Source organism: Elephantulus edwardii, unplaced genomic scaffold (assembly GCF_000299155.1).
Source record: "Elephantulus edwardii isolate Elephantulus edwardi_28Jun2011 unplaced genomic scaffold, EleEdw1.0 scaffold00218, whole genome shotgun sequence".
Taxonomy (NCBI): Eukaryota; Metazoa; Chordata; class Mammalia; order Macroscelidea; family Macroscelididae; genus Elephantulus; species Elephantulus edwardii.
This window is the reverse complement of record NW_006399968.1, coordinates 3,471,001-3,493,972: the sequence shown is the minus strand read 5'-3', so window position 1 is coordinate 3,493,972 and position 22,972 is coordinate 3,471,001. Positions and strand designations below refer to the sequence as shown.

The window sequence follows — 22,972 nt, the reverse complement described above, 5'->3', positions numbered from 1 at the left end:
AGAGAGAGAGAGAGAGAGAGAGAAAGAAAGAAAGAAAGAAAGAAAGAAAGAAAGAAAGAAAGAAAGAAAGAAAGAAAGAAAGAAAGAAAGAAAAATCAAAGACATGTTGCATTGGGAAAATCTGTTGCCAAGGACCTCTCCAAAGTGCTAAAGGGCAAGGGAGTCAGTTTAAAGACTAAGGTGCACCTGATCTTGGTCTTCACAACTGTGCACCAAGGTCTTAACAATTAATTGTTATGTATCTGAGAGCGGGATGAATAAGGATGACAGAAGAAGAATCAATATCTTTAAGTTGTAGTGTTGGAGGAGAGTAGTGAATGTCCCATGAACTGGAAAAAAAAAGGGGGGGGGAACCAAAGAAACCCAAACAAACAAGCAGAGTGTTCCTTAGAGACAAGGATGGTGAAACTTCATCTCATATACCTTGGACATGTTGTCAGGAAGGGCCAGTCATGGGAAAAAGGTATCATTCTGGTCAGAGAAAGATAGGAAGACCACTGACAAAATGAATGGATACAGTGACTGCAGCAATGGGACCAATACATCTGTGATCATAAGGATGGTACAGGATGGGGTAGGTTCAGATCTCTGGGGTCTCTATAAATTGTAGTCAATTGTAGCAACTGTAAGCTGTAGGGCTGGGAGCTTCTGGGATTCCTTGAATGTGGTTAACAGGTCATTATCCCCATCCTGTAAGAGGAATGCTAAGGACATGTAACCTGAAGAACAGATTGGAAACTAAAAGCCTTGCCGTAGGGTACAGCTGAGCACTGCTAGCTTTTGCTTGAAAAACGTGCCAGCACTTGGAATAATAGAACCTTGAAGCCAGTGAGAATGGCCTAAGCAGAGACCCCGCCTGAGGAACGTGTGTGCTTAGCAACATTTCCTATTCAGACATAACCGAATTGATGAGTCATATTGATTCCTTAGGGACCAAGCAATTGTAGTCCCAAAGGGCTGGAATGGAAAGAAACGAATGGAGGGCAATGGCATTCTACCTCCTCTTGTTTGAGCAAGGATGTGAAGGACAAGCCTCACGAGGCCAAGCAGGCTCTGGTGCAGCCATGGCAGAAAGCGCTGACCACTGTTCAGCTGGGCTGGAAAAAGATAGATGCAGTGCTTTCTGGCAATGTTCCCAGGGCATTATGTCTGGGCACCTGGTGAAGGGCTCTATTTTACCCTTCCATCTTATTGTCATCGTTGTTGTGCTCCATCCGGTCAGAACCTACTCATAGCTGACCTTCCAATAGGTTTTCAAAGGTAGTAAATTGAACGGAAAGAAATTGCCCAGCCTTCTCCTACAAAGCAATAGGTGGTTTCAAACCTTGTATCTTTGGGACTGCAATGCAGTTATCTTCCGCTGAGTTGGTGCCAACTTCTAGTGATCCAACCTGCAACAGAATAAAACACTGCCCAGTCCTGGGCCATCCCAGAATGGAGTGGAGACCAGACCCTGCCTGCCCTGGTCTCATTCTCAGAAGTCAATTAACAGGCCTTTTTCTTCCTGCTCCATCTTAGTCTGAAAGCTTCGATGAAATCTATTCAGGCACACAGATGCCTTCACTGATAATCAGCAGCTGTGCATGCAGTGCAATGGCTAGGACTCCCACGCAGTCAGAGGGAATTCTACTCCAGAACGACCACAGCCCCAGCAAGGGGGCAGCGCCCGTGACTTAATGCCAGGAATCCAAAGAGGCCACTGGGGAAGTGCAGACAGGAAGATGCCCAGCAGCTGTTATGTATCAGGTACAACTCACACGACCCTATGAATGACGGAGGTGTACCCTTCCCCACCCTCATCATCCTTGCCATCTCTGATATATTACAGTCATCGTGCCAATCCATCTTGTTGAAGGTCTTGCTCTCTTCTGCTGACCATCCACCTTCACAAGCATGATGTACTCTTAAGGACCTGTTCCTCCTAATAACATGCCCAGAGTATGTGAGAGAGCACTTCACCATCCTTGCCTCCAAGGAGCACCCTGGCTGCACTTTCTCCAAGTCATATTTGCTTGTTCTTTTGGTGGTTTATGGAGTGTTCAGTACTCTTCTCCAACACTACAACTCAAAGGCATCGATTCTTCAGTCCTTCTTAGTCACTGTCTAAACAGTATTCCCAAAAGTCCTTGCATAAACTGAGCACTGGGCAAGGAGGCAAATTACCTCATAGGGGAAGGCTCTCTTCCCCTCCTTGGTCCTTCCTCCGCAGGTGCTCCAGGACCAGTCCCAGCAGGTGCTGCTGTGAAGGGCAGCTGTGGGGTGGAGCCAGACTCTAGTGGGGCAGGGACTAGCTCCAGCACCTCCTCACCACTATTTGTCACCAAAACCTGCAGCAGTTTTACACCCAAATTACACAGCACATGAGCCTCCCAGGCCCTGGAGAAGTGCACCTGCCTTAAGGCAGCAAATAAAACACATAAAAGCAAAACCATAATTCTGCACAAGTTCTGCCACATGTCAAATATTTCACAATACGTACAGCACCTCTGGCTTTTCTCACAGCTCTTTCCTCACCTTTGGATCTTATGCTGAGGAAAAGACAAGTGGCTGCCTTTGGGCCCTAAACTGCCCTGCCTCATCAAGCCACTCAGACTTCCTGCAGGGGATGACAGACACAGCAGGAACCTCAACAAGGGGCAGCAAAGTCCCCCACCACCTTCTGAGCTTTGGTCCCGTGTTCAGTGAAACCCACTCATATCCTCTGAACCCACCTCACAGCGCAGGGGACAGGACCCACTCACGGCACCATCTAAGGGGCTTTTGTTTCACTTGCCTCTGAGTCTCACACTGGGCACAGACACAAGGAGATGGAGGAAGGAAGTGGAGACACTAGGAGAGGAATAAATTATTCAGACAATCACACACAGTGGAGAGATGCACAGGGCTGCGGAGTCTGGCAGCACGTGAATTACCCACCAGTGAGTTCATCAGGCGTCTCCAGACAAGCTGAACACCAGCACCCTCTGCAGAGAAAGGGCTTGTCTAAAGAGTTCCCATCAAACCGCCTCTCAGAGGATCTGTTGCTTAAGGGCCTGGAGCCAGAGGAAATTATGGGGGAGGCAGCATTTCTCTTCAGCACAAGAGCTGAAAAGGGCTTCCGCTGTCACCACGCCCAGCCCTCTTATCCCACAGACGAGAAAAATGAGGCAGAGTGGGGAGGAGGCTGAAAAGTTTGTACTGACCACCTTGCTCCTTGAAGCAAGCACAAGCAGGGGATCAGGAAGAACTGGGTGCGTCAGCAGGATCTACACCAGGAAAGCCGATAGAAGGAGGGTGCAACACAGATACCACACGCAGCTCTGTCCACGCATACCCACTCCCACTCCAGCCAGCCATGTAGGACAAAGAGGGGCACACAGGACCCCATTCACAGGCTATGTGGGCTGCTGTTTGTGAAAATCTGGCCACAGAGCTGTGCCCTTTGGGTATCTATTGACTTCCCTTGAAAACTGAGGTCAACAGCCAAGAATGCCCACAGAGCCCCTGGTTACTCTGGTGGTGTAGGACTTTCTTGATGGGACTCTTCCAAGTTACTGTCTGTGTGACTCTCACTACATCACTGAGTTATTGTTATGTGTCACCCAGTCAAGTACCCCTCATTGCAACTCTATGAACAACAGATCTGAACCCCATCCTGTCATGTGCCCCTCTTACATACTTGAGCCCACTGTGGCAGCCACTGTGTCACACTGTGTCTTACTGAGGGTCTATTTACTTGATGTTGAGCTGCAACCCATATTGAAGTCTACAGTCCTTGACCTTCTACAGCAAATACCTCATGTTCTCCTAAGTTTCAGCAAGCTAGGATTTAGAAAATAACTTCAGGGCTAGGCAACATATCAAATATGGGATTGGACAGAATATGTATTCCTCTTAATTCCATTAACTCCTCTTTAGTTCATCTATTGATGTCATAAAATATTATTATAAACATGTTGCTATGGTTAGGTGCCATTAAGCTGGCTGTGACTCACCGCAACCTTATGTACAAGAGAGCTGAACTCTGCCCGTACCAGTCACCATCTCTGAAATACTTGAGCCCACTGTTATAGCCACTGTGTCAACCACCTTATTGAAGGTCTTCCTCCCTTTCACTGACCATCAATCATACTTTCCAAGTATGATGTCCTTCCCCAAGAGCTGGTCCTTCCTACAACATGCCCAAAATACATGAAGTGAAGTTTCACCATCCTCGCATCTGAGGAGCACCCTGGTTGCACCTTTTCCAAGACGTTTTTGTTCATTCTTTTGGCAGTCCATGGGATAGACAGTACTCTTCCCCAACACCACAGAGCAAAGCATAGATTCTTCTGCCATCCTTACTCTCTGCCCAACTTTCAGTGCATACCAAGAAATTTTAAAAACAAACAAACATGGCTTTCATCAAGTACACCTTAGTCTTTAAGCTGACATCATGCTCTCTAGCACTTTGGAAAGTCCTTGACAGCAGATTTTCCCAATGCAACATGAAATACGGAAAACACATACAGACCAACTGCTTCCCTGACAGTTTATCCTGTAGTAGTGGCCTGCGTGTGGGAGTGATGCTGGCAGCAATGACACTCTTACTTCAAATACTAGCTGGGTCAGTCATGATGGACAAGTTTCACTGGAGCTTCCAGACTAAGACAAGACTTGAGGAGGAAAGGCCTGACATTCTATTTTTGAAAATCAGTTCATCAAAATCCCTACAGATCACAACATGACACTGTCCAACAAGAAGTAGCAGAACCAGGCAATGTATGCCAACTCTTTGGTGTAAAAGGAGCAATGGCGACATGGACAATGTGAAGATGGCAGAGTCTGATTTCTGTTAATTCCCCAAAGGAGAACTGTCCCCATCAAGGACATCCCCGTTACCAAAATAACAGCTACTTTGTTGCAAAAGTTGTGGGGTTTATTAGAGAAAGTGGTTGAGGTGGGGGAGGGCAAAGAATATCATACAGTAAAAGTCCAGATTCAGTCCAGCAACATATATAAATCTCTGGTCTCCTCACTTGCCCAGCAAGTCTTGTCTCACAGCAGTCCCAAGTCAGCTCTTCTGGCTCCATCTCCAGGGCTCAGTCAGACTATGCCTTGCCACAGTCTGGCCCTTTTATGTTGACTGCACAGCTGTTGTTGATGATGTTGAAGACACTGGTCACCAGTTGAGGCAGCTGATGACTGCGTGCCCAGAGAGGGCTAAGGCAACAGCTAGAAAAACCATTTCAAAAGTCCTAACACCAAAGATGGCTACAAACAACAAAAGGTCAAGTACATGCATTCTCATTCTTTATTTGCAAAGCTGTCAGAAAAAAATCCTGGCACACACATTGGTCCAAGAATCAGGAAACCAAGCGATGAGAGCTCAGGGAAGCAATGTACCTCTCCAGGTATGGTAGCCTAATCCACAACAGGAGGCCGACGCCATTGGTCCCTTTCAGGTTTGGGGGCTCAAGGACTATAATGATTACATAATTGTCTTCTTTCTTTAGTGGCTCAAGTTAAAACAAACTCACAAATGCTTAACCAAACCCACCTGACTCCTTAAACCAGTAACCAACAGACCGCCTGTCCAGTCAGTGCAATGCCCACAAGGAGACAGCCATGGACACCACCGCATGGGGTGGGGACAGGCATAATGTCGCTGTTGTTGTTAGGTGTGGTCAAGTTTGACCCATAGTGACCCTATGAACAACAGATCTGAGTCCTGTCCTATCCTGTGCCATCCTCACCAGCTCTGACAATACATGAGCTCATTGCTGTGGTCACTATGTCAATGCACCTGGTTGAGGAGCTTTCCAAACGCGATAGTACTTTCCAAGAACACCCTCTCCTAGCAACATGTCCAAAGCATGAAAGATTACGCTCTGCCATTCTTGCCTCCAAGGAGCATTCTGGCTACACCTTTTCCAAGACATCCCTGTGCATTCTTTAGACAGTTCAGGGGATATTCAGTACTCTTCACCAGCACCACAATTCAAAGGCATCAAATAATTCTTCTACCGTCATTGTCCTGCACTCAGACACATGATAGTGACTGAAAAGACAATGGCCTGAATCAGGGCATCTTAGTCTTCAAACAGACATTTTGGTGTTTTGACAGCAGCCTTGCCCGACGTGCATCTTCTGACTGCTGGTACCAAGGGTGTTCACAGTGGATCCAAGGAAGACAAAATCATTGACAATTTCAATCTGATCTCCATCTGTCATGATGCTGCCTACAGGCCCAGTAGTGAGAGCATTTGTCTCCTTGACATTGAGATGGGTTCATATTAAAGTCTGCAGTCTTCCCTTCCTTATACATGAGTGTGTTGTATTGCTTTTTTCTCATTAACAAAATGCTCCTTGGTATATTTTATGTAAGTCAAAATTGAAAGAGTACTGAGACTGAGTAACAGGCAGCTACCTACAGCATCCAGCCTCGTGGTGCAGGCCAGTGCTTGGCTGTGCTGTGTTCCTGTCTAAGCCCATGTCCCATTAGTGTCCTGTTGTTCCTGGGTACCACTGAGTCAGAACTGACCCTCCAGTGGGTTTCTGAAGTCCATCAATCTCCAGGAGGAGACTGCTCTTCTTTGTCCTCTGGAGCAGCTGGTGGATTTAAACTGCATACCTCTGTGTTGGCAGTGCAACTCCTTACCACGGAGTCACCACAGCGTCTTATTTTCCTCCCTTTGATCCAATGAGCCTCACTTCTTGAAAACACTGTTTCGCTCCCAAAGCCATGCTCTTGAATCCTGCACAGGGACCTGCATTAGGCCCTTGCATCCAGAAGAGAGAGAACTGATCTCAGTGACCACCAAAACAGCACAGAAGGCCACCAAACAGCACAGCTGGGAGCCGTATGTCACCTCTCCCCTTGGAGACAGCAGACGCTGCTGTTCTTTAAAGAGCAAAGGCGCCTAATCCGCACTGGGGGGAAGGTACAGATCTTGCCGATTATGAGAGTGGCTCCTGAGGAGAATGGGGGGGGGGTGTAATTATAATTAAGTGGACAAGCGTGGACTTGGAATGGATGGTTCTGCAGGAAACAGAAAGGAAATTGGGCTCATGTACCCAGCAGAGGCTTGGTGGGTGCTATGGGCATTTCCCAAGAATGAGGAGAGAACTGGGGATTTGGGTTCATCCTCCCAAGGAGAAGTTAAGAAGAGGAAGAAATGGAAGAGCCAGGTTTCATTGTATCAGTATTCTCCAGGATTATGCGTCAGCCAAGTTGGGAGGCATCAAACTGGCACAAAATCTTTTTCTTTATCCATGATGCATACAGCAGCTATTCCTTTTTTCACCGGTGTGATGTGGGGTAGGCAAAGCCTTCCCCCAGGGGGACCCTGGGGAAGGAGTAGGTGCACACAGGAAGCTGCATGCTGGGGAGACACCAGCACAAACTCAGGCAGCCAGCTGTGGTGGGGCTGCTTCAGACTCCAGCTTCTGCACACACAACATGGCAGGACGTTGCACCATATGTGACCGGGGCTGAACATCCGGAAGCAGAAGGCAAGCCTCCTTCTGAGACCCCTCTGCTGGACCTGAACCTTCAGTTTGAGTCAGTAACTGAGTGTGCTACCTTGTGCTTTCCCGGGGGATGCCATGCTGCCCCTGCAGGGTTTTTCTCATGGGAAGGATGGCATGCCAAGGATAGATCACAGCAGGGCCAGGAGTCCAGGCATAGCTACTCTTCCTCCACCTGAGACTTCAGGCAAGTAGGATCACTCTTGAAAGTTCACTAGAAGTTGGTGGTTCAAATTCACTCAACAGCAATCTGTTTCTATAAAGATTTCTGTTGTTACATGCCAATGAGTCATCAGAGTCTCCTAGCGACCCTAAGAACAATGGATCTGAACCCTGCCCTGTGCCATCCTTATCATCTAGGATACACTTGAGCCCACTGTGACAGCCACTGTGTCAATCCACCTGGGTGAGAGGCTTCCTCTCCCACGCTGACCCTCCGCCTTTCCCAAAGGCTGACCACTGCTAACAATACGTCCATAAGGTTACTGTCCAGGAAACCCTATGGGGTGGTTGTAGTCTGCCACATGCCGGACCACCCTGAGTTGAAAGTGGACTTGAGGACAAGGCTTTTGTTTCTTTTACTGGTTGTGTTTTATAGGACAGAATGTAAACTGTTTCTGTATACATTCCCTGTGCCCTTGCATGGGTGTGTGCGTGTATGTGAGCTGAGTGAAAGTTTACAAAGTAAACCCCTTTTCCATTCAACCTTTCCGCCCATTTTGTTTCACAGCATAGATTACAATACCTACAATGTAACTATGCTTTCCACTCTTCCTGCTCTAAATCTCATTTCCTCCTGTCTATAACTTCCCTGTCTTGTGGGATTTACCTTTGACCTTATCTGGTTGGTTATTCTAAGGACTGAGTGCCCCCTGGGGTTACTGGTCACCTTAGTGGCCTGTCTATTATTTGTCTGAGAGTTGACCAACAGGGGTGATTTTTGTTCCAGGTCAGAAGCATGACTAAAGACCCTAGTCTTGGGGTTCCCATAGCCTCTGTCAGACCTGTAAGCCTGTCCTTTTATTAGGATTGAGTTTTGTCCTGTTTCTCCCACTTGATCTAGGATCTTCTACCATGACCTCCTTTAGAGGGCTGTCTGTGGGGGCCAGGCACCAGCAGTTCTTCTGGTCTCAAGGGCCGGGATGTAGCACTTCCAAGGTCCATTAGACCAACTGTTTCTATGCAACTTTGCTTTTCCTCTCTTTGCCCCTTTGCTTTTTCCCTTTAGAGGGAAAGACCAATGTTTACATCTTGGATGGCAGCTCAAAAGCTTTAAGACCTCAAACTTTCTGTTAGTTTTTTTTTATTTTTGTGATGCATGCCTTCCTTACATGCAAGGCTCAGGAAAGTCACAGGGAAAGAGGGACTATGGCATGAGAAAAGGCTAAGCTGCAGCCACAGGTATTAAGCAGCAGGAAGCCAGGAAACTCTGGTGGCTGGCTCAGGTCTTGCTGCTGTTAGTCAGAATCTGCCCCCAGCTGATCCTCCAGGCAGTTTTCAGAGGCTGTAAATTGCACAGAAGGGGAATGCTTATCTTCCTTTCACAGAGCAGCTGATGGATTTGAACCATCTATTTTTTTTATTAGCAAAGCAACTTCTTACCTCTGCTTTTGAGCTGTGATGCTGGAAAAGAGGACTGACTATCCCATGGACTGCCAAACGAATAAACAGATATGTTTTGGAAAAAGTGAAGCCAGAGTGCTCCTTGGAGGCAAAGATGATGAAGCTTTGTCTTTCATACTTTGGACATGTAGCTAGGCAGGCTGTTCCTTAGAAGGGATATTGTGCTTGGAAAAATGGAGGATCCACGAAAGACAGGAAGAACCCCAATAAAATGGACTGGTATAGTGACTGCAACAATGGGCTCAAGAGGGTCAGAGATGAGGAGGACAGCACAGGATAGAGCAGGGTTCAGGTCAGCTGTCCACAGGGTCGCTGTGAGTCATATTCAACTTAACGAGAACAACAGGCACCAGAGTGATCCTCCTATCACAGTCAAAGAATAAAAGCCCAGAGAGAAGGACATACTTGCATAAACTCACAATGCAATCTGCCATAGAGCACCACAGGGCTTCAGCACCAGCTTCCTTCCCCTTTCAGGGTAGAGCCGGACCTCTGATTCTAAAACTGACAGTCAGGAAGAAGAGAGGATGTCACACCTGAGCTGTTTTCCCCTATGCAAGATGCCTTCAGCATATATGCTCTGCTGGCCTCAGCTTAGCTCCCCATCACTCTGCACAACATCCATGAAAAATGACCGCTGGACAAGACGCAGTCTAGGAACAATGAAGTGTTTGCTGTTGACAGCATCTGGTTCCAATATTGATTCCATCTGCACAATGGTGATTCTATCCCCTACCTCTTACACACACCTCAACGCTGTGAGTGTTACAAATTCTTTCCCAGCTCCACCTCCATCCTCACATCCTGGCACTTAAACGGAACCCAGATGAAGCAAAGAATCCCACCAATGCTGCTGATTAAGGGGAGAAAAACCCAATCACAGCAAAACAATCATCACAAAGCCCCACAAATGTTGCTGTGTGCTTCATAAGGCTCTCACAGATGATTTTTAGAAGTTTGCCAGGCTTTTCCTTCAGGGTACCTCTGGATAGACTCAAACGTCCACGCTTTTGATTAGTAGTCAAGCATGCTGACCATTTGTACCATCTAACACATCACAGTTAGGGAGTTCTGGCAGCCCAATGCCAACTCAAATGTAGGTGGTTCAAATCCACCAGCTGCCCCACAGGAGGAAGATGGGTAATATCCTCCCTTGAGATTTCCCTGACTCTGAAAGCCCACTGGAGGGTCAGCTATGAGTTGGTTCTGACTTGAGAGCACACGACAATGACAACAGCAACATATCACAATTAAAACAATGTAAATTCCCTAAGTAATTAATAGCCCATGGACTGCCAAAAGAACAAACAGATATGTCCTGGAGAAAGCGCAGCCAGAGTGCTCCTGAGAGGCAAGACTGATAAAACTTTGCTTCACACTCATCAGGCATGTTGTTAGAAGAGGCTCTGCTTTGGATAGGAGCATCATACTTGGAAAGGTGGAGGGTCAATAAAGGAAAGGAAGACCCTCAGCCAGCAGCAATGGGCTCAAATATATGTCAGAAATGATGAGGATAGTACAGGGTAAGACAGAGTTCAGATCACATGGTCACTATGATTCACACACAGCTCAGTGGCACCTAACAAGAAACCGCCACATCTCAGGGATACATGGCAGCAGAATGTGGCCTGTACGATTTCCCAGAAGGGGAGCTCTGGTGGCCTAGTGGTAAGAAGTTGGGCTGCAATCCCAAAGCCATGTGCTTCGAGTCCGCCAGCTGCTCTGCTGGAGAAAGATGGCCAATCTCCTCCTGTGCAATTCAATGCCTCTGAAAATCAACTGGAGGGTCAGCTATGGTCAGCTCCAACTCGATGCCCCACAACTCCAACAACAATAACAGAGAGAAAGAGCAAAACAGGGGAGCAAGGTAATCTGCACATCTGTTAGTGTGAAAGTAAGAAACCAGAGCATTTACACGTTCTTGGCCTTGTCTGTCTCCAGTTGCCATGGAGCCTTCTGGATCCCAGGAAGACACAAACTGATACATGACTCTTGTCCTCCGGAACTTTTGCTGACACATGGTCATCTCAGGCCTTGAGTATCCATCTCCCCACACAATGAGGCTCTCCCTGGGCTCTAGAGTTGTTATCTGGTATTGAACCCACATCCAGTCCATGACAATCACACACACACTAGAACAATCACAGTCTGGCCCACTTGCAGATTGGCCTTTGTGGTCCACAGAGCTGTTACAGGCTGAGTTGTTAAGGCAGATCTCCACACCTTTCCTTCTAATCCATCTCAGTGGAGAAACTGCTGAAGCCCATTTAGCATCACAACATGAAGGCCTCACTAGCAGGCTGCTGGTGGCTAGAGAGGAGGCTCACTGGCTGAGCCAGAACCCAGGTCTCCTGCACGAAGGGCAGAATTCTATCACTGAGCTACCCGCCTGTTGTTACTGTTGTTGTTGTATATACTGAAGAGCTGGAACCAATTCATAGCTGACCGGCCAGCAAGTTTTCAGAGGCTAAGAATCTTTTTTTTCATGAGACAGCTGATGAACTTGCACTTTGTGCTTTTGGGTTGGCACCTCAACTTCTCGTCACTTATCGTTGTTATGGGCTGTCAAGTTGGAACTGACTCACAGGTGACCCTTCAACAGCTTTTCAGAGGTGGTAAGTCACACAGGAGGAGACTATCCATCCTTCTCCCAAGGAGCAGCGGGTGGATTTGAACCCTAGGCCTTTGGGATGGTAGCACCACTTATCCTTAGGCCACCAGAGCGCCCTTACCACTATCTTAGACCTTCCAATTCCTATTTCTTCGTCATTTGGTTCCTTTATAGTCACAACCCTTAAATTTGTTGTTGTGTACCGTTGAGTCAGAATTAACCCATAGCTGAGCCTCGGGTGGGTTTGCAGAAGCTGTTAATCGCACGGGAGGAGATTGCCCACCTTCTCCCGTGGAGCAGCTGGTGGCCTCGAATGCCATACCTTAGGGACTGCAGTGAAGCTTCTTGTCACTCACTATTTTCTTTCTGAGAATCATACAACATATTTTTATCCAAGATACAAATAGCTCTATTATATAGGGACCATGTGGGCTGCTCCAGTTAGCCATGATGCTATCAGCTCTTCTCTAAATCAGTTGCAAACTAGGAAAAAAGCAAGTTAGCTCCAATACTCTACCCCTGTCCCCCGTATTCACTCCCAGCAGAAGAGCTCAATCTCACAGTCAAAATGGGTTGAATGAACACAAAACCAGCAAAGTCCCCTAATACAGAAGCACTAGATATCTTACAAGGTTCTAGATAACTCCGTGGGAAAATGTGGGATCAGCTAAATGCTCAATCTTGGACTCACCCGCTGTGGTAACTAATAGCCCTAACAGATCAAGATACACAGGCAAAGAACAAGGAATCAAAAGAGGCCAAGAGCAATAGAGAATGAAAGGATAAGTGTGATATAGTGGGGACAGGAGCCTGCATGGTTTGGGAGCCCTTTGCCAATGAGCAAAGAAAATGTTTATAAGAACATGTGTGGGTCATTTCTCCTACAACGGTGTCCTATCCAAACTTTGTGGGGTTTTCTCCAAAAATAAGCATGCAACTCCTTGCCTAAGAGACAGGATTTCCCCCTTTCTTCTTATAGAGCCAAGAAAATGTAGGAATTCTTTTTTTTTGTTATCTGGGCTATACTCTTCCCAATTACGTGCTTTGCATTGGAGAGTTGGACAGTGGCTAGGGATGATAGAAAGAGAATTGATGCCTTTGAGCTGTGGTGCCAGAGAAGAGTGTTGAATATACCATGGACTGCTAGGAGAACAAACAGGTTTGTCCTGGAGAGGGTGAAGCCAGAATGTTCCCTGGAGTCAAGGATTCTGAAGCTCCGTCTGACATACTTTGGGCATGTTGCAAGGAGGGACTGGTCCTTGGAGAGGGACATCATGTTTGGGAGAGTAGAGGGATGGCGCAGGAGAGGAAGACCCTTGATGAGATGGATCTATTCTGTCGTTGGGGTGGTGAGAATGAGTGTGTCAGAGACAGTGCGATTGGCACAGGACAGAGCAGAGTTTAGGGCTGTTGTACAGAGGGTCGCTATGAGTCGCAAGCGACTCGACGGCACATAACAACAGCAACATTTATGACCTAATGAAACCCCCAAAAGCCCACTGCTCTCAAGTAGATGTACACTCACAGCAATGGTGTACAACACAGCAGAGCCGTGAGAGCAGGGCTTCAAAATCCACCTCTGAGGAAGCTGCCCCGCATTCATCCCTGGCAGAGCGCCTCGTGGTTCCCACTACCGATTCTTGTGTTCGCAGCTGAGTGCTTACCCACCATGCCACCAGAGCACTTCTCTGTGTCACACAAGAACTTTAAAAAAACAGAAATGAAGGAGAATTAAAATAAACAATAAATAAAAGCCCAAGCACAAGCAGCTTCTGTTGAGTCTCCTTAGTCTCGCAGTAACCCTTGAGGATCAGAGCAGAGCTCTGCCTCACAGGATTTTCAGTGCCTGATTTCTCACAATAGGTCACCAGGCCTTTCCTCTGCAGCCCCAGTGGAGGATTCAAAGCTCCAACTTTTAAGCATTTAGCAGCTGAACACACTAACCATTTACACCAAGCAGGGACTTCAGAAAATGAAGCCACCCTCTGAACTGTTTCCCAGCAAACCACTGACATGCGGCATTTTCATGTCCCCAGCAGCCCTCAGCTTCAGGGGTGAAAATTAAAGGGTGGATAATTGCCTTCTGGTCCAGCAAAGGTTGTCTGGTCTACTTTCCTCTGGCAGCTACCAAAGAAAGTGCCAGGCCTTTATGTCGCCCAGAGATAAGAGAACAGAAATGAAGTAACACTCTGCTCAATAGCCACTCTTTGAGGAATAAGAACTCAGATATCATAAACCTGAACAACCCACAGGTCCAGAATCTCTCTAAATGCTCCCTGTCTCTTCCTGATGAAACCCTGTGCCACCAGGAAGTCTTCCAGCAGAGTCCAAGAAGTACCTTCTGTAACAGTCTTTTGTGTAAGGGCTATTTTTTATTTCTGATGGAGGCACTGGTGGCTCCGTGCTAGAATTCTCTCCTTCCTTCATTAGTTCTCACACTTGAAATGGTCACTCCAGAAGATCAAAGACTGCAGCCTTCAATATGGTTTACATCTCACAGCTACTACTAATAGGTCCTGTCAAGTCAATTCCATGCACAATTCCAAGCCCATATGACAGAGTGCAACAGCCCCCTGGATCCTTTAAACCTTCCACCCAAGGTAACTAACATACTATTTCCTTCAAGAAAAGTGGCTCAGGGAGTTCTGACAAAGGTATCGAGGCCGGTGGTGGTGGCAGCAGACCCGGAGGGCCCGGCCAGCCACTGGCTCTAACTCCCAGAACATCTGGCAGTGGACCGACCTCTCTTTAAAAAGCAGCTTCCAGGGTGCAAGGAGCTCCCAGGAGTTTCGCCAGGTGCACACGCACCCCCACATGGCCAGCCAGGCCAATTCCTGGGCACTGGAGCCGCAGCCAGGTCACTGCTGTCCACAAAGCCACAGGCTTCCTCTTTCCCTTACAGTTCCAGTTTCATAAGCTAGATACAGTTCAGCATTCTACACAGTCAGGTCTGGGATCCAGCACCACCAGCCATGCATGCAGTATGTTTAAGGTGTAGTCCAAGTTCTGTGCTAGGAATTGTAGATGGGAAGTGTGGGCTCTGTCCTCCAATAGCTTTCAGGTCCATTAGACCAGGCACACACAAGGTAGTAAACGTGTAGATGAGCAATGAAGGAGGACAAGGTTGTGTGGTAGACTGGAGAGATCAGAAGGATTGTGGCAAGACAAACTAGGCAGGGAAGGAATGGGAAGAACTGAATCAATAAAGCACTTCCTCCTGGAATGAGAAATGAGCATCTAGGAGAGAAAAAGTCTGCCCGTGTGTGGAGGTGGTGTTGTTGTTGGATGCCATCGACTCACAGCGACCCATTGAACAGATTGAACCCTGTCCTATCCTGTGCCATCCTCCTCATCTCTGACACATCAGAGCCCACTGCAGCAGTGACTGTGTCAATCCATCTCATTGGGGTCCTTCCTCTCCTTCGCTGACCATACATCTTTCCAAGCATGATGTCCCTTTCCATGGAGCAGCCTTGCCTGGCACATGACCAAAGTATGACAAAGGAGGGTTTCACCATCTTTGTCTCCAAGGATCACTCTGGCTCCACCTTCTCCAAGACACATCTGTTTGTTCTCTCGGCTGTCCATGGAATGTTCAGTCCACTTTTCCAGCACCACAGCTCAAAGGCATCAATTCTGCTGTCATCCTTATTCATTGTCCAGCTCTCTGATGTGTAGCAGGTGGCTGGGAAAACCATGGCCTAAATCAGGCACACCTTAGTCTTTAAGCTAATGTCACTGCTCTTTAAGTATTTTGGAGAGGTCCCAGACAACAGACCCACTACCTTTATTGTTTTTCATTGAGTCAGAAGCAACTCACAGCTGATCCTTCAGTGGGTTTACAGAGGTACTAAATCGTATGGGAGAAAACTGCCTATCTTTCTCCCCAGAGGAGCTTATGGATTTGAGCTGAATGCTTTTGGGGTTGCAGCACAGCTTCTTACCACTAGGCCACCTACTGCCAGTGTAGTAGGGCTGAAATCCCTGGGTGGTGCAAATGGTACATCTCCGAACAGAGGCCTGGCAGTCAAATTTCTGCAAACTCCAACAGAACACAGGTCTCCTCCAATACAATTGAGCCTCTGGAAGTCAGATTGACCTGAGTGGTTGGCCTGTGAAGCTGGGAGTTGTGAGGAGCTGACACGTAATGGAGTCCTCAGGGAGTTATCTGCTAACCCAAATATGACACCTCTCTGGTGGATCGAAACCACCAGCTGCTCCTTGGGAGAAAGATGGGCCACCTCCTCCCATGTGTCTCACAGCCTCTGAGTTCTGGTTCGCTGGTGAGGAGTGAGTAATAGGTCTTGAAAACCAAGCCAAGTGCTTGGGACAGCTCCCTGCAGGCCTTTAGCACGGACCCATGAGATCCCGAGGCCGTTTTCAATATCCACTCTTCACAGCAGGGGTGGTTCTGGCCAAGGTCCTGGAGCTCACTGTTGAGAACATGCTGCACACACAAGCGTCAGTGCCCCCAGTTAGTTTACTGGGTAAGAGATCATGCTCCGTCTTGATTCAGGAAGCCTTTCGAACGCTTCCTATTTGAGCATTAATTTCAACACATGTAAGAATGTCTCATGTTTGCCTTCCTTTTGATGCCAAATTTAAAATATTTTCCGGCCTCATCATAAAGTTCTAGCTTGGTATCCAGAGACCAATTCAGGATTGAATTGCACAGTAAGAGGTTTGAGGGGACTTTACAGGGCTGTGTAAGATTTTTAAATGTCATTAGAGAGAGGCAGGTATCAGGATGGAGATGTTCTGGAAATGAATCTTGTCGATGGCCTGGCAGACCTGCCTAGACTGAACTGACTGAAGCAACTTCTTTATACACTTCTCACTCATACCTGCCCCTCCACTGTGTTTCTAGGGCTAGAAATCACATGGGAGGAGATCTCCCATTTTTCTTCTCCCATGCAGCAGCTAGTGGAGTCCGACTGCCAGGCAATCTCAGCTCTGAGGTTAGCATGGCAACGTTCCCAGCGCTCCCTCACAGCTCACGTTTCTAACCCACTTCACTTGCCAGTTACTGAGAAACGAAGCACCCTAGAAGTAATCTGAATGGCAAGGCTATCAGCCTGGAATTTAACCTCTGTCCTACTATTTAAACCACAAGGGAACAAAAAACACCTGACCATCAAGAGATGGAGGAGCAGTGTATCAAAACTGGATAATTGTGTAAATGGACAATGTGGCAACAGATATGGGCAGCTACAGTGTGACAAGGTGAAGGCAATGTTTCTGAATCGTAAACATAGATGTTTCACTGGCAAATAGGTACATATACTTTTAATGGAATCATTTTTTAAAAAACAAACAGATGGCATAGATACCAATGGGACTGCTATCTTAAAAAGCAAAATCCACACCTGCACAGGTGGTTGACAGGGGTCCTGGTGGCACGTGATTAAAGTGCTTGGCTGCCAGCTGAATTGGCAGATTGAACAGCTAGCCACTCTACAAGAGGAAAATGTGGAAGTTTGTTTCTGTAAAGATTAAAACTTTGAGCACCCAATGAGCTGTGGTGTTGGAGACAAACACTGGATATCCTATGGCCTACAAATGGGTATGTCGTGGAGACGTGCACCCAGAGCGCTCCTTAGAGGCAACAAGGTGAAGCTTTGTCTCACATACACTGGGCATGTTGCTAGGAGAGGTTATTCCTTGGACAGAGGTCTCACGCTTGGAAAGGTGAAGGGTCAGTGAAAGAGAGGAAGACCTTTAAATAGATGGACTGACAGCAACTGCAGCAATAGGCTCAATGAACATGTCTGAGATAATGAGGATGGCACAGGACGAGACAGGGTTCAGCTCTGTCAAAGGGTCGCTATGACCCAGACTCGACTAGACAGCGCCTAACAACCATTCTCTCCTACAGGGGAGCAACAGATAGAATCGACTCCATGATGGAAGGCTTGGTTTTGGGAAAGGCTGGTGTATGTACCCACATGCTGGGCTCAGTGGAAGCCTCTGCCATCTGGCTGGGGCTAAGGTTACCATTTGACAGGCCTGTCTATTACAGCTTTACCTTTAATGTCTATAGTCCTTATACTCAGTCCAACAAAGCCTGCCCCACTTTGAATCACGTCTAACAGCCCTACAGAGCATCCATCCCACTCAGCTATTCTGAACTGAAGCACACATATCCTCCCTGGCCTCTAAGAGCTGCCGCACCCAGTGATTCTCGGAGTTTCCAGTGCCGTCCGGAAAGCTGGTATCACTAGGGACATCTGGAAAACCACCTGTGAGGGCTACTTTTTCAAGTTGGTACAGTAAGTTATTCAGATCCTGAACCTACTTAAGCTGCAAAAGATCAAAGACTACAGCCTTCATTCTAACATCAAGAAAACAAAAATCCTCACCACTGGGTTAGCAGTATTAGATGGAGAGAAGACTGAAGTTCTTAATAATTTCATTTGCTTAACTGCACAATCACTACCCTTGGCACTAGCAGTCAGGAAATTAACATATGTATTGCATTGGGTAAATCTGCTGTCAAGGAGCTCTCTAAAATGCTAAAAAGAGCAATGATGTCAGTTTAAAGACTAAGGTGCATTAAATTGCGTGGATTCCACAGCAGAAATGGAGAATCTCAACACCAACAAGGAAGAAGAAGCAACACTCATTGTTTGGGGCCAGGGATTCTGTGCCAGCCAGAGTGGGATCTATACAAGAGGAAGAGCAGCCTCCACAGGAAGCCAGAGACCAACCTGAGAGAGGTGACATGGGATCACGGCCGCCAGAACCTGAGGCCTGCACCTCACTGCCAGAGGATGAAAGTGGTGACATGGGATCAGTGCCGCCAGAGACTGAGGCCTGCACTTCACTGCCAGAGGATGAGAGGGGTGATGTGGGATAACTGCCACCAGAGCCTGAGGCCTGAGCTTGCAAACTGCGGGAAGAACCGGAACTGGCAGGGCTGAGCAGAGTTTGTGACACTGGCCCAAGCCAGGAAGCTGAAGTCAATAGGGTTGTGACAATGTTTGAGCAGCTGTGTGGACTGAGGGATTGTATCCTGCTGCCAACATGGATTAGAGCTGTTAACACCCCGAATAAACCCCATAACTGTTGTTGTTGAGTATCATCAAGTCAGAACTGACCCACAGCTGACCCTCCAGCAGGTTTTCAGAGGCTGTTAATTGCACAGGGGTTAGACTGACCATCCTTCTCAAATGGAGTGCTAGTGGATTCGAACTGTGTGCCTCAGGGATTGAGTATGAAAATAAAGACTAAGGCGCACACGATCCATCCACAGTCTTTTCAATTACTTCCTGTGCATCTGAAAGTTGGACAGTGAATAAGGGTGACAGAACTGATGCTTTTTAGCTCTGATATTGGAGAAGAGCACTGAATGTCCCATGTACTATCAAAAGAACAAGCAAGTAAGTCTGTCTTGGGAGAAGTGCAACCAGCATGTTCCATGGCGACAAGGGTGGTTAAATGTCATCTTGTCTATTTTGGGCATGTTGTCAGGAAGGGCAAGACCCTGGTAAAGGATAGCATGCTTGGGAAAGTGAAGGGTCCAAGACAGAGAGGGAGAACTCAACAAGGGAGCCTGCCACAGTTACCACAGAAGGGCTCGAGTCTGGAGGAGGTTGGAAGGATGGTCCAGGGTCGAACAAAGTTCAGATGGGTGACTGTGAGTCATCAACAACTCAATGCACCTAACAACAATTTTCAGAAGCTGGTCAGTGGCCTTTCTTGCCAGTCTGTCTTAGTCTGGGAACACTGATGAAACCTGACCACCTTGAGTGATTCTGATGGTGTTTGCAGTACCAGAAGGACAGCTCCCAGCATCCCAGCAAGACTAAAGAGCCATAGTATCTCAAATGAACAAATCAACGGTAGCTTCAAGGTGTTTTTGGACCCTGCCAGCCAGGCCATCATGAACACTCAGTGTAAATAAGGGTAAGCCTGCAAGAACCAACCAAGACATGCTTTACGGGGCACACTCCCTCCGGGCAAAGCTGGCACCTATTCCCACGCTCTTCCTCTGCAGGGAAACTAGCTCCCCAAGCATCAGGCGGTTGTCGCATGGTAACATTCCATCTTGCTTTAGAAAAACTCGTTTCCAAGGTTTCCATGGGCAGAAAACTCATGTACCCATCTGCCTGGGGAGACAAAAGAAACAAACAGCCCTGTTACGATCACATAGACTCTGGCTCATGGCAGGTCTGTGTGCTCAACAGGGTTATCTGGACCGTAATCCTTGCCAAGCAGCTCATCAAGGCCATTCTTCTTCAGAGACACTGGCTGGGATAAACCTCCAACCTAAAGGCCAAGCGACTGATGGGAAAGCAGAGGCACCATCCAAATTCCTTTGTGTCCATAAGAAACTGCCAGAGATGCATCTGAACGAGTAATCAGGACAGCCAGAAATGTGCCAGATGCAGAGAAAACAAGAATTCACTCGACTGGTACATACTAAGCCCGCTCACATGCCCCGCACTGCACCCCACTCTGCACACTGGTAAGTACTGATCCCTCTCACATGCCCCGCACTGCACCCCTCTCTGCACACTGGTACAAACTGAGCCTTCTCACATGCCCCTCACTGCACCCTGGTACATATGGAGCTCACTCCCCATAATAGGCACTCCACCCAGCTCTGCAGAAGCAGAGAAGGCTCTAGTTCTCATAGATGCACTTTCCACTCACTGTGCAAAGCAGTAGCGGTGGCAGGGAGGTTGAGGGGAGAGGATTTGAGGAGCTGCCAACATCAACCTACCTCTTAGAGTGTGATGGCAGCAGACAGATAAGTGGAAGGACGTTTGAAGTGTGGGGATTGGGTGTCTCAGACAGAACAAAAATGGGACAGAACAAAGACTGGGAGGCTCCCCACCCTCCTTCCTTCCCAGGGCCAAAGCAGAGCCTGAAGACCACGCGGTGCCCACCCGACGGAGTCTCCCATTTCAACTGAACACAGGCCATTTTCAGATGGGTAATCCAAGAGGTTCACCCAGTTCTCAAAATCAGAATATATGACAGGAAAGAAGTGACTGAAACCCCTGGCTAAGGCACTATTTCACCTGGGAAACTGCCTCTCAGGAAGCATGGGTTTGTTACCACTCAGGGCCAAGGAAACTCACAGAAGTGCTGCTGGAGATCCAAGAACCTTCAAGACTGACAAATACTCTGACTCTTCCCAGCAGGTACTGCGGCTTATTTTGTTTGTAAACTGTCAAAGTAAAAATTTTCCAATGTGATTCTAGATTTAGAAAAAGACTTTAAAATCTCAGAAGCTGAAAGAATTGGTGAGGACACTTTGATCTCTTCAAAAAATGGTTTCATCTGTCTACAAACAGGCTGTGAATAGGCAAAGCCAAGCTGCAGCCACCGTGACGTCTCCCAACAAATACTATTCAGTTCACACTCGCAGCAATTTAGCATCACTTCACATCTGAAACACTTTAGGGCACTTTTTCTTTTAAACATTAAACTCAATTAAAAAAAATAAGTACACATACATAAATATTGAAAGAAGAGATTTGCATATCATTCTCTAGATTGTAAGATTAGTGGTGGTTTTTTCCCCTTTATTTTCTTATATTTTCAAATTTTTCAGCAATAAACTTGTGCCATTTCAAATTGGTGGGGGGGGCAGGGAACAAAACAAACCAAGTTAGTTTTCTAAGTAAAGCGAAAGACAATACAGAACTAGTGGATGCAAGACATGGTAGGGAATATCATAAAACAAAATGTGTACCAATGATTCAAAAAACCATATGTTTTGTAAACTTTCATTCCAATCACAATTTGTAAAAAAGAAGAATTTAATTTCATGAAAACCCAGAATTTCCTCTTTTAGAAAATTATCCAGATATATTGGCAGTCTTACTGTTGTCAGAACTCAAATCTGAAATTCCAGCTGCAGATCTCTCATTTCTAGATAGTGAAAGAAAGTTAGTCCTTTGAACAGAAGCAGTGTTAGCCTTTGCCAAAGTTAAAGCACCCACAGGCAGTGTCTCTGAACAGGAGAATGGCACCAATACAGCCCCAAGTCAAATCCTGGCTCCCACCAGCTGTGCACACGGGGGAAGTCACCTAAGTTCTCTGAGCTGCAGTATTCTCATGTATAAAACATTTGTTGTAGAGAAACTGGAACCCTTATTCACTCTTGGTGGGAGTGTAAAACCGTGCAACCACTCTGGAAAGCAATATGGTGCTTTCTCAAAAAGTTGGAAATAGAAATACCATTTGACCCAGCAATTCCACTACTGGGAATAAACTCTAAAGAAACCAGAACTGCCACTCAAGCAGATACATGCATGCCCATGTTTATTGCTGCATTGTTCACAATAGCAAAGAGATGGAAACAACCCAAGTGTCCATCAACAAATGAATGTATAGAGAAGCTGTGGTATATTCACACAGTGGAATACTATGCTGCACTGCAAAACAAGGAAATCATCAAATATTATACAAAATAGGTGACCCTGGAGGACATTATGCTGAGTGAAATATCTCTGTCACAAAAGGACAAATACTGCATAATGCCACTGTTATAAAACAGGACTGACATGGAGGTTGGAGGAAACTAAGAAGAGAGGGCATAAATGATGTATACTGCATTGAAACAGGGGAGAACTGTTTACAAGGAATATATGATTAGGTATTATTTGCATGACAAGAGTCCAGAAGAAGAACTGCATAGCAAAGTGCATGGGCAGGGCAGGGTGGGGGAGATTGTATAACAATGAGATAATTTATTTCTTTTTTCTGAACTGGGGGGGAAGGGTGGGCAGGGAGGAAAATATGCAACAGTGAATGAATGTCAGGGGGAGGGGGGATACCTAAATTTTAAAAAAAATTCTAAAAGAAACCAAACACATCAATTCTGAGGACTACAGAGCTGTCTGAACAGTAAGAGCCTACAAGCTGGAAAACAGGCAAAAACACAGAGAAATTCTATACCTTCCCAGCCTAAGAGGTATACACCCAAGGATGAAGAACATAAATTAAGTAACGGGCCACTGGAAATATTTTCATTTGAAAACAAATGCAGAGAAATTACGGAATGTTATTGCTGTTGTTGTTGAGCGCCACTGGGTGGTAACAGACACATACCTGATCCTCCAGCAGGCTTGCTGGAGGCATTAAATCCCACGGGAGGAGAATGCCTATCTTTCTCCTGCGGAGAACTACCAGAAGTCCAGGCTAGGTTTAGAAGGGGTCGTGGTACTAGGGATATTGTAGCTGATGTTAGATGGATCTTAGCTGAAAGCAGGGAATACCAGAGGAATGTCTATCTGT

The 22,972-nt window shown here is 46.8% G+C and overlaps 1 protein-coding gene across 1 annotated transcript in view; it reads right to left on the bottom strand.

Moving 5' to 3' along the window:
• Positions 1 to 22,972, bottom strand: part of LOC102845520 (protein cornichon homolog 3-like) — a 252,274-nt gene that overhangs the window by 212,071 nt on the left and 17,231 nt on the right. The gene's annotated exons all lie outside the window — the stretch shown is intronic.